This window comes from Jaculus jaculus, chromosome 6 (genome assembly GCF_020740685.1).
Source record: "Jaculus jaculus isolate mJacJac1 chromosome 6, mJacJac1.mat.Y.cur, whole genome shotgun sequence".
Classification (NCBI taxonomy): Eukaryota; Metazoa; Chordata; class Mammalia; order Rodentia; family Dipodidae; genus Jaculus; species Jaculus jaculus.
The window spans coordinates 88,519,431-88,531,543 of record NC_059107.1 but is presented as its reverse complement, the minus strand read 5'-3'; positions in this window follow the sequence as shown (position 1 = coordinate 88,531,543).

Below are 12,113 nucleotides of genomic sequence, written 5' to 3'. Positions count from 1 at the left end.
TTCCTGGCTTTTTTAATCACATGGCTAAATTGGGAGGTGTTACAGGTCACTCACTCTTACATGATGTCCATTGTCAAGTGTCATGCATCGCATGGAGATTGGTCTTCATGCAAATCTCTACAAGAAGCAAGAGAACATACCTCCAGGGTGAGGCAGCAGAACAATGCTCTTGGCTAATTTAGAAATACTTTGGATGTTGTTTCAACCAGGCTGAAGATGATTTTAGAACAAGTCTCTGGCCAGGGCCTGACATTGGACCTGCAGAATTCCTTCGAAGACACCAGGCCAGGCAGGCAGCTATATATCACACACTCCACAAAGATACAAAACGTCCTGGACGTGGCCACAGCTCTCACAGAGTTGTCAGCCTAGTCGAGGTCACTTAAGTACTTCTAAAAATATGATGGACAATTTTCCTGGCCTTGTTTTCTTTACACATTAGACTATCAATTAATAGGCAAGAGCAGCCATTATAAGAGTTTACTTGAGAAAGACAAAGTTACAATATTTATGCAGTCTTTATTGTGAAGTTCTTATGTACTTTGTCTCCTGTTTAATTGCTATTCCCAATTTCAATGCTAAATGACACACCAAGCTTTGGGGTTAAAGCTAAGTATAAAAGAACCATTTTCTAAATTGGGCATTGTGACCTTGTGTATTTGTTTTTTCCTGTAGTTGTAAGTTTACAGTTTGTTTCCACTGACACTGTGTTCTCAAGTACCCTTCCCACCCCCCCCCCGCCCCCGAGCCCAGCGTGTTGACCTTACTAAGTACAAGAATAATATCTCTTGGAAATTGCTTACGTCCAATAGCACTTTCTAAAGTTCCATGTATCATTTGTTCAACATGCTTTGGCAGTCTGCTCTGCCAAAGGCTAGGAGTTGGACAGAGTCCTACCCCCACAAAAATAGCTGCCAAAATAGATGTGGACAGGAACCTGGGAGCACCCAGGGGAGCAAGAGAGAATCCTGCTGAAGCAGAGAGAGAGAGGGGCTCAAGCCAAGGACCAAGCTCAACTCACAGTTCTTTATCTCTTCTCAAAATGCATAGTTCACACTGGGGTCTTGCAGAGCACAGGGCGAGGAAGGGTCTGCTCCCTAACCACGTGCATGTGTGGCATGTTCGCCATGCAGTATTCCTTCATATGATGTGTTCCCACAAGAGGACCAGCATGGCCCCAACCTTTTCCCCATTGATCCTAAGACTTTTAGATAGATCTGTGAAAGTTTTCTTCATTTAATTATTGCAACCTCTCTTCAAAGTAGTATACCATACTATATCTATTCTACAGATGAGGAAAATTAAGCTCAGAGAAGCTAAGTCACTTGCACAAGATCACACAGACACTAATTTAGGAGAAACATTCTAATCTAGACAGCCAAGGTCAGCCCAAGTGCATAGGCCCTGCCCTCCATGCCTCTGTACCTTAGCACACTGATGAGCACACTATGCCCAACTTCCCTGCAGGGGCCTTAGCTATTTCATACAGAGCATCAAAGACATAGAGGGGAAGTTTTTAGTTCTTGCAATTACCGGATTCACATCACAAATGTGTAACAGGAACCTGATGCAAACAAACACACCAAGACATCCAGCTCACAGGGTGGCCTGGTGGCTCCGACCTCTAGCTCTAGGCAGCACTACCACAAAGCAGGTGGCAATGCTACAAGGGCTATGTGAGATAAAGACACCATGTTGGACTTTACGATGTTCTAATGAGGGATCAATGGGGAAAAGGTGTGAAGAGTATTGTCAATCATCATGGGGAAAAAGGACCAGATATCACACAACTGAAGCCTGACCCTTTCCAACAAGGCCCTCAGCTATAGAGATCACCCAACCCATCCTGCTCTGGGCTACAAAGTGCTAGAGAGATGGCTCAGTCATTAAAGGTGCTTGCTTGCAAAACCTACCAACCTAGGTTTAATTCCCCAGTACCCACATAAAGACAGATGCACAAAGTGTTCTTTTGCACCTGGAGTTTGTTTGCAATGGCAAGAAGCCCTGGCACACCCATATCCATACTTCTACTTTCTCTCTCTCTCTATCAAATAAATAAATAAATAACCTTTTTTTTAATTACTACTTGGTTTGACAACGTTAGCATTCTTTTAGATTCAAGCATCTAGATTCTTCTAAGGGTGCTGTATAAATTGTTGGCTGACTGGCATCATCGTGTTTCAAAGTGAAGGCAGAGGGAACTTTTTTAATCATCATGTCAACTAGAAGTGGCCCATTCAGGAAATTTGGCTATTATCTCTCTCGTGATGTCTCAAGGTGGTCATACAGCAACCTAATTTCGGTTTGGTGATGTGTTACCTGAGTGACTCTATTCTATGGCTTAGTTCAGGCTAAGTTAGTGCAGGAACTTCTTAGTCTAGAAAAATGGCTCCCATTATGTTTATGTAGCAGTGTTCTGGAAAAGTAAAGCAACGATAGACCAAGGATTTATGTCTACAATGTGAGGAGAGGAAAGAAATGCACATTTTAGCCCTGAAGTACAAGAAGTACTAAGGGCAAACAGTGAAAAGTATGTTTATAGCATAAAATACAGTTTGTTTGTTTTTCCAGGTAGGGTTTTACTCTAGCCTAGACTAACCTGAAATTCACTATGTAGTCTAAAGGTGGCCTCGAACTCATGACAATTATCCTACCTCTGCCTCCCGAGTGCTGGGATTAAAGGCATGTGCACACCTGGCAGCTTTTATAATGATAGTTTCTTTTTTTCTCCCTCTTCCATCTCCCAGATATGAGAAAAGAAAAATCAATTGTACTAATTAAATCTACAGTTGCAAACATGAAGATCTGCTTCATATTACCTTCTACTCTTTTAGGGAACCAAAAGGGGACAGGATATTAGACTTTCTAACAAGAAGAAAAACAATGAAAGAACACAAAGGCAAATACAGCCACCAGCATTGTGCTATCGATAGCAGAGATGATACAAAAAGAGAAAGACGGGATTGTGATTGCATTAAAAAAAGAAAAGCAGTGTTTAAAAATAAAGAGATGTGAATCTTGTCCCTCTGTCCAATGCTGGCTGCAGCATGCATGCAGTGGCCTCTCCGGGTCTCTGGGGGATTAGGTAGATATAAATGTCTTCAAATAACCTAAGGTGTGAAAAATTGCCAGCATAGCAAACTGGAGACATCATTGGATGATATATTTAGGGAGCTTATTTTGCGAGCTAGAATTACAGAACAGAAAGAGACAGTCAATTAAAAGTATTTAGGGATGAGTTTCTGTGACGAAGGTAGGTACCGGGGGCAGCTGTAATCCGTGCCAAACAAACAAAAGAAACCATCATTCCCCAAAGACCAGGAGACCATTTTCATAAACTGACTCATTCACCATCACCTGCCCCCCCGCCCCCCGCCATGTCAGTCAGCTTCCTTATCAAGGCCAATTCATGATTTCAACCAAAGGAAGTGGATTACAAAAGAACTCTTAGAACAAGAACCCATAGAAAAAAATTACCACAGCAGGAAAGATTGCTAGATGTATCATTTTGGCTCTCCAGTTTACATTAAAGGCCCTAGCAGTAAGTAGCACCTTAAAAAGAGACCAGCTGCAGAGCCCCTACATTCATGGGGAGTTTGGCCTGTGAGGTACTGTCTGGCACCAATCTCTCTGGAGCCTCAGAATTTCTATATCTGCTTGGGAAGCTGAAGAATTATGCTCATTTGACAGATGAAGAAACTGAGGCCCTGGAAAGTCAAATACACTGATATGGTCACATTCATCAGTGCAACACTGAGATATGAACTTGGTCAGAATCCAAAGCCCATGCTTCCCCTGCTTGCCTCCATAGGCAATGAAATCCCAGTCCAAAGATGTGAAAAATGAAGTTTCAACATCATATCTTTTTCTGTCACCCATCCCCTAAGTTGTCTCAACTTTTAGTCACTACAGGATGACCAGCTCTTCTACCATGCTTCTCTCTTCTCTGTATCTTAGTGGGGTCCCATCATCTACTTGAAACTTTCCAGAGGATTTGCATGCACTGTCTGTAGACAGGGGTTTTGTGTCACTTTCCATACCCTGCTTCTCTTGACTGGTCACCTTTCTTCCGGACATTACTTGCTTCACCCATGAGACTGTTTACTTCCAGCTGCAAGAGCTTTCCCTTTTGTGAGGCCCCGCCTTACTCCCACTACCCCACAGTGCCAGATGCTCAATACATACAAATGGAATTGCAAAGAATCAGTTATTCCCACACATGCTCTACTCCTCCATGAAAAACTGCTCTTTGACATTATATAATAATAACACTACAAAAATTTGTATCATTGCTGGAGAGATTGCTTAGAGGGTAAGCACTTGCCTGTGAAGCCTCACAACACTGGTTCAAGGCTTGATTCCCTAGGACCCACATAAACCAGATGCACAAGGTGGTGCATATATCTGGAGTTCATCTGCAGTGGCTGGGAGCCCTGGTGCACCCATTCTCTCTCTCAAATAAATAAATAAATAAATAAAAATTAAAAATACATCATCAATTGTGAAAATTTAGTTTCATAAAATAAATTGCATGAGGTTAAAGTCTCTTTTTATTTTTTTCTGGTTTTTTGAGGTAGGGCCTCACTCAAGCTCAGGCTGACCTGGAATTGACTATGTAGTCTAAGGGTGGCCTTGAACTCATGGCAATCCTCCTACCTCTGGCTCCTGAGTGCTGGAATTAAAGGCATGCGCCACCACGCCTGGCTCTCTTCTGTCTTCTTAAAGTCAGAGTTTCACTCTAGCCAGCCTTACCTGGAGTGCATCCTGCTAGCCTTGAACTCACGGTGTTCCATCTACCTCAGCCTCCCGAGTGCTGAGATTAAAGGTGTGAGGCACCACACCCAGCTTTCTGACTTTGTTTTAATCAGATTTTTTGTTAATTTTACTTGTTCTTTTACCAGTCTTCCCTCCCATGCAGTGACAATAAAATTGTAATAGCTTAAAATAGCTGATATTTATTACTGAATATGTTCATCATGAGTCAGAGTCACTAAATTATTTAATGCATTATTTCATCTAATCTTCATAATAAATGTCCTCCTATACCCAAGAAAACCAAGGCACAGAAAAGCAAAGCAATTTTTCCAGACTCACACAGCTATGAGAGCAGATTAAAGTTCACCACAGACTACATTTTAAGTAAGTCACTTGGTGCATTACAAAAACAATGGTTCTATGGGCTGTGCTTCTTTTCCTAATGGTTATTAAGATGTATGCATTGTTTATGACTTTCCTATTTTAACCTTCTCAAAAACCTTTTGAGACTTGTGATATAGTTTTTCTGGTCTATTAACCTTTATTAACATCTATTAACCTCTGTAAGTCTTAGAACATGACTGGAAGTGAGGCCCTCTGCCTCAATTTCCTCCTTCTTTGCATGAGAACATGAATGGTTACGGTGAGCATCTCAGTAGTTTCTGGGTGGGAGGCATATGGAGCAGCACCCAGTGTGTGGCACAGTCTGTTGTTCCAAGATGTTTAACTGTCACCTCTGACCTGCTTTCCCCAACATGGTCACAGCCCCTAATTGCAAACATTCACGAAGCACCATATCAAGGCATAGCAATTCCTTCGTAATGTTCAGGGTACACTTTAAAATAAATTGTTTTACCAAATATTAAGGAAATCTATCTAAATTAAAACCCAACCTTCTATGAAATATGACTGCACTTCACACAGTGACTGGCACATGGTGGGTGACATTTGATAATGTATAAGTAAATGTGTAGCAGCCAAATGAAGAAATAAATGAGCAAAAGCTCAGACAAGAAACTAAGTAGCTGATGGGCAAGGTGAAGTTTAAATTGATCTGAAGGCAAAGGGAATAGAGGAACTGAAAGGAATACAATAAAAGCACTTATTTTAAATTTGCTAATAATTATATTCAATATTTTATTTCATTTACTCTCAATACTGTCTCTATTTAAATGAAATTAATGTGTTCAAAAATAGTGTAAAATCACCTAAAAGCCAATAAAACCCTCATCCAATATCAGAGAATCTCACTGAAATCATATTCAAATTTGAGGAAGGAAGTTTATGGCCAGGTTTGATTTCAACTTTGATTTCCCACACTGTTCAAAGAGCCATGTTATAATTCCTTCTCAAACATTTGGAAGGAAATACTGTGATTGTGAAAATAGATGCCCCAAAACCTAACCTAAATATTTACATTTTGCCTCTTTAGTTAAACAATTGACTTTGTTCTTTGCATTTAGGTTAAAATACTTAAATGTTTTCAAACATCAATAACAGCAGGATATGGTTTTTCACTTCATAGACCAAACTTGCAGGTTTTAGGAAAACCTTTACAAGAAAGAATTGGGAGCTTACAAACACTAATGAACACATACCCTGAAAACAGGGTGAAAGGGGAGATCACTGCTATGTATTCTTTTAGCACAATAACCCCCTCCCTTCCACTTCCCTAAATTATTGTCGCTAATCCTAGTGAGCAGTTACAGCCACTGACATCATGATAACAGTGACTCCAAATTGCCTACACTGTGTGATATTTACTCTGAGGAGTTCATGGAGCTCTGTGTGCATTCAATCATCTGTTCATTTCATAGCATTCCTGTTTATACTCATAGACTGGTCTCTTATCCTTATTTCACTAAATTAAAGTAATATAACCTGCACAAAGTAGACAAGGTAAAATAACTATTAGCTTACTACACTTGACTTACAACACATCTTCTAATGTGAAAAAATTATTCCTATGAGATTATTCTTCCTTTGTATAAATTTAAGCTGTCACAATGGATAGCTGAGTTTAGCAAGAGGGACTGGTTAACTGAGCAAATGCCAAGGTTGGTTTTTTTTTTTTTTTTTTTTTGAGGTTAGGTTAACCTGACCCTAGAGTCACTTTGAGGCTTGAGAAGGAGACAAAAGAATGAGTGGAATTTGTGGCATCCAATGAGCAGCCTGGATGTTACTGCTCCTAACAAGTCAGTGAAGGAAACTATGTGAGGACAGGTGAGAGCTGTGAGCGGTTTGTGATAAAGCTCTTTCCTCACTGGCCCATTGCAAATGCCTGCTCTGAGCCTGAGTTTTGTGTGACCCTAGAAGCAAATCCTCAAGCTAAGTTCTCCCATGTTTCCACACCACTCTCTCGTCCATACTGGAAGGCAGGGATCTCCAGAAGCCAGTTTAGAGCAGGTAGTGGCTTTGCAAGTATGACTACTTGCCTGAACTGGTTACATATATGACACTGGAATTGAGCCTTTGGGAGTGAAGCCATTCAAAGCCCTTCTGCAGCAAAAACCACAAGAAGGCATTTGGATTCCCACGCTTGCCTCTGTCAAACCTGACTTGAGCTGCCAAGACTGCCGCTGACTTTCCACCATGGGTCACATTACTGGCAGCAGGTTCCACCTGTTCCATTAGTTGGTTGCTGACAACAGTTACCCTTGAGAGCTGATTGACAGGAACAGCTGAACAGCTTCCAAACCAATTGTGGGAGCAACCAAGATGACCAATGCCCTGGAAAAAAAAAAAAAAAAAAGGTTATGACGACAAATAGGCCAAGAGGGTGTTCCAGTGGATAATTTTGTCCAGAGCACTTTTTGGGGGTTGCCCAGTGAGGGTTGAGGTATCAGTTTAAACAGTAGCAGGAAAGGGAGTAAGCTCACATTGCCACAGAAAGAATGCAGACCTGATACGTGTGGACTGTCTGGACATGTTAAAGTTAGCAGAGAAAGGGGAGGAGGGAGAACAGCCCAACCAAATCTCTAAAGTTGACTCTTGGAAGTAGCATCCATCATGATCCTTTCTAATACTAGAATTCTCTGGGCAGAAGCAGGCTTTGGCTGTCTTTGAGAGAAGAAAAGGAACATCTCACAGACTCCTCTGCTATGTCCCCCTACCCCATCTTCCACAGCACCCAACATCACCCATTTTGAGAATACATTATGAGATTCCTACCAGCAACCAATTTCTGCCAGCACAGCTTTTCACCTCACTTCACTTCTCAAGAGCATTACCCTTGTCCTACCATTTCTCCTGCTCCACTGATAGCTGTTTAAGCAACAAACAGAGTTCTATCAGAACTACTCTAGCTTGATTTCACAAATCCAATAAGCAGGGACTAATGTCAGGGTAGATAAAGTAAATGTCTCCTAGAGGGAACTGAGGAGATGGCTCAGTGGTTAAAGGCACCTGCTTACATAGCCTGCTGGCCAACATTCAATTCTCCTATACCCACACATAAAACCAGACACACAAAAAATGGACCATGTACCTATTTGCAGTGGCAAGAGGTCCTGGAATGCTCATACACACACATATGCACACATATGAGTATATAAATAAATAAATATTTTAAAACACCCACAGAGAGAGAAAGAGAAGAGATGAAAATAAGCCCAGAGAACCTGGGTTTTTGTTTCTTTGCCACCTGCTGTCAATGTGACCTTGTGATACAACAAGGAGTCTCTTCTCCTACTTTCTCTTCATCAACTTCTTGTCTTCCTCTTGGAATGCTCTAAATAAGAAGAAATGTGGCACTTGACACATGAACTGTCTTTTACACCTGGAAGGCATCAGTAATCAGCATGTCCACTGGTCACTTACATTCACGGTGTTGTGTCACTCTCTAAGAACAATTGTTTCTGGAATGTGCATATTTTGATCATTACATCCCCAGAAAAAAATCATGAGTTAGTCACAGTCATCAAGTTCAACTCTCCATTTGTTTAAAATTAACTTTTTTAAAGTGTCAATATGATGTTAATAGTCTCTCTTCTCTTTCAAATATAGTTTCTCACTAAAAAGATTCACTTGATATAGCAAGAATTACCAAAGTTTACTTAATTTATGCATTACCAGTGAGATCAGTTATAATGTAGACTTGGAGTAATTTATGTCATATCAGCTTAATCTGTGATTTTCTTGACGCCTTTCTTCAACTTCAACCAGTGCTGATGTTGGCATGATATTAAAATCTCTGTGGGTAGCTGAGCATTAAATGTTGTCACAGTTCCGCATATTTCTGGAGGAAGATGTTAGTTGAAGTTTTTCGGATGTTTGTACCCATCATATTATTACTGAACTTATGCCTTCCAGGAAACTTTCAGATCATAACACTTAGTAAGGAAGAAAGGATGGACAGACAGGAGAAATTGCACAGGAAAAATATGGAGGAGTTTACCATGAACCATAGAAATGAATGTCTATCTAAGATAAGACAGAGCAGACCTCTTGAATGCCAGGCATGGACTCCATTCTCTAACTATGATACACACATGCAAGGGACCTAATGGCATTTTCTCCTGGCCTCAAGAATCCAGCTTTGGGGAGATTGCACTATTGCTCAGCCTCTTCAGAGTTTAAGCAACAGCCCAAGACGTAGTGGTAAGAGAACAGAAAAAAGAAAAAAAAACAAAGAAAAATAAAAAAACACCTGGATCTAGAGTTCTCCCTGCCTCCTCCATGAAGCCGTTTCCCAGGCATTGCACTGCTCAGTTCCATGTTCCATCACAGAGCTACTTAGCTGGACTCCTCATTCATTCACCAAAAATGCACTGAGAACCAACTTAACATGGTAAGCCAAAGGGTCAAGACAATTTCTCATTGCCAAGGAATGTAAAGTTCCCTCCCCTTTCCTTCCAAAGAGGAAGACTGAAAGTCAGAATGAATAGGCAAATAGGTGAGGACAGACTTTAGCACGGACTTTCAGATTGGGCACACAGAGACACACATTGGCTCTACCTTTCACTAGTGGACCTTGGGTTTCTGTGTCCTCTTGTATAGAATCAAGGAAAGTTCCCAAAGGTGCTAGAGTCATTGTTGGGTTGTTGTTAAGGAATTTTATTGTTTGATTGTCTTTAAAAGTATAACATTTGAACATATTAAGGAGCTCAGCAAATCAGGGTCAATAATGGCATAATGACCAACTAATTAATGAACGATAAGGGGATCTATTAATGATAGCACTTACTCCAGTACTGCCTGCATTGGGCTGAGTGGGAAAAACATCTATGGTCCCTTTCCCTTCCTTCTCCCATCCGAGGTCCCTAAGGATGCACCCTCTTCCCATCTGTTCCACACAAATAGGAAAGTTATCAGTAGGCTGTGTGGTGCCTCATTTAGTCAGTTCTATCGACAGCAGGACTTCTTGACACACACTCTCCCTTCCTCCCTCCCTCTCACTTTTCCTCTCATTTCTCAGGCTGACTCTGTTAGTAAATCACTTCTAAATTCCTTACAGTTGGTGAGTCATCCACTAGTCCAAACTTGAACACATTCCTGTATAATACAGAGCCCTTGTCTAATAAGTGTTTAGTTAATACTATGGGACTATGATTAGAACTGAACTACAAAACAAAGGGAAGGAACGCACAGAGAACTTCTCAAGAGGCACTTCATACCCACAGTCTCTTTACTTCATTTCATACAGAGTAAGGTGAGGACATGTAAGACAGCCTAGGGCCTCTATTCTCCTGAGCCCTCTTGGAAGAAACTGGATAGATGCTGGTAAACACTCCATGACAAACAAGGAAATACAAAGGCAAGTCAGGCTAAATAAAGACAGGCACATCATCAGCATTGGGGTGGGAGGACATGCACAGGACATGGCCCTGCACTGGCAGAATGCCTAGCTGGAGGGAGCCACAGAGCACCTGCTTGGAAAGGTCCATGGGAAAGAGCTCTGAAGGGCAGTGGGGAGAGGGCAGAGATGACTTTGAGCTGAAAAGTGACAGCAGAGCAAAGATGCCAGGAGGTAGTGGAGATAGTGATCCCTTGGGAGTAAAAGAGAAGGAATTCGCAAAGCCTTCTAGAACAGTATGGTACCAATGCATACATGGGGGTCAAGAGAGCAAAATCAGTCAGGTGAAAAGGCAGCGTGCAGCACATTGTGTTTTCCTCACATTTATTAGCATTCATCACAAAAGGGAATGGGAAAGCCCAAACACAGAGCCAAACACGAAAATTCAGAGGCTGGAAGTAGACTGCTGATCTCACATAGGTCACTGAAAGGCACAAACATCTATGGATCATGGAAAGACACATTTTATTTTTACTTTAAATAGCCAAGAAGATCTAGAGAACTACAAAACTAGATTTTTAAAAGTTAAACTTTTCTAAGTGTTTCATTACAAAGTCTTGCCAAATATAATTATAAGTTCTTAGTGACTAGAAAGTGAATGTTTTTGCTGTTTGTGCAATGTTGTTTAATATAGCCACTGCATGTTGACAACTGATACGTTTATAAATATTTGTTGACTAAGCTAGTCATGCTTTTTACTCAGGTCATACGACTCGTACACATATCCCTTTCAAGAACCCTTGATTCACTCTTCTAAAAATCCTGCTGGCCACCCAGGTGACAATTTCTATAGCAACGTGATAATTCTCATCTGATGAACTCCTTAATGTGATGAGCACTATTTTAGTGCTACCTGTCATTTCCCATTCTTGATGATGAAGAAACCCCACCTTGTGATAAAGCAGGTATTGGTAGAGTTGAGAGATCAGTGGCTCAGAAAAGAAAATGCTTAATTTACGTAATTCATTACACAATATGCTTATTTCATACAATTAATAAGTCACTGAGCAGAGTCCATAATCCAGCTGTACCTGAACTCCACACTGAAATGGTGAGGTCTTCCTCAGGTATCAGCCAGAACTGAGCTAGACATGTAGCTCAATAACAGTGTTTGTCTAGCATACACAGGGCTGTGGGTTCAAGCCTCAGCACTACACAGAGACAAACCTTGCTTAAGAATCATCTGGAATTACACAATGAGTCTCTTAAGCAGAGGAGGTGGGGGTGAAGTGAAAAAGGGGAGGGAGAGCTGAAGGGAGGGAAGTGGGAAAGGAAGAGAGGGGAAAGGAGAATCATAATAGATGGCTACACAGAGGCTCAGTGACAAGTTTAGAACTACTCTAGTAAGCCAGCTAAAGCGCTTTTTCTCCCTTCCCTAAGAATCAGGGGCAAATAGAGGTCAGATGCGTTCAGATCCCCTCCATGTGCTAAGAGACTTAAATACAACCAAGTTGGAAGTAATCAGGGTGACATCTCACTGCACTGACACTGGTTGGCTCATCCCAAGGAACAATCCACTGTGTCAGGGGACACCTGCCACTCAGAAAGAAGGATTGGACACAAG